Consider the following 962-nt stretch of genomic DNA (forward strand, 5'->3'; position numbering starts at 1 on the left):
TGGTCAGAACTGTGATCTATCTTTCCTGGGTCCAAAGTGGATGACCACTGGGGGAGAGGCTTAATTGTGGTCACGAAGGGGAAAAACCCGGAATGGACTATAGAATCTGCAGGTCAGGATCAGAGCCACAGGAGTGGGGCATAATTGTGGACAACAAGGGGAAAACTCGGACTGGATTTTATGATCTGTGGATCAGGAGCAGACCCACTGGTAGAGGGTAAGGAAGGGAGGGGGGAACTGGAAAGTTACAGGTTATTGAATCTAGCTATCTGAGGATTGGGTGAAGAATCACTAGGGGAGTGGGGAAACTCAACTAGTGAAGGATATGAGGAAGACCAGAGGTGGATGTTGCTAACCGCAGATTGGGATTGGAACCACTTTGGGGGCGGCGGCCAACACAGGGCAGCAAGGAAAACTTGCACTCGGTCCACAGATCAGGATCTAGTCATTATCACAATGCTGTTTGTGGGATCTTGCTGTGCGCAAATTGGCTGCCACGTTCCCTACGTTACAACAGTGACTACACTTCAAAAAAAAACTCCATTCGCTGTAAAGTGATTTTGGACATCCTGAGGACGTGAAAGAAGCTGTTTAAATGCAAACTCTTTATTTCTACCTCTGACGGTGCAGCACTCCCTCTGTGTAAGCCCAGAATATGTGCCCAAGTCTCTGGAGTGGGTTAGTGGTAAGTGCTACCACTGATCCACAGCTGACACCAGGAGCTGGAGCTGGCCAATGTTATGGAGGGGGTTCATGATGCTAGCTCGGTTACGGGGTTATCAAACGGGATGGAAACGAGGTCAAGAGCAAAGAGTTTTTTGAGTCCCTCCACCGTCATAAGTGAAAGGGCACGAAGGAAAGCCCATCAATAGGACTTGGACCATTGGTAAATTCATCATACACGCTGCAGATGCACAAATGTGGACTGGAATCTAGCTACCGAGGGGATCGCTTGCTGGTAC

The sequence above is a fragment of the Heptranchias perlo genome, chromosome 17 (genome assembly GCF_035084215.1).
Source record: "Heptranchias perlo isolate sHepPer1 chromosome 17, sHepPer1.hap1, whole genome shotgun sequence".
NCBI classification, from domain to species: domain Eukaryota; kingdom Metazoa; phylum Chordata; class Chondrichthyes; order Hexanchiformes; family Hexanchidae; genus Heptranchias; species Heptranchias perlo.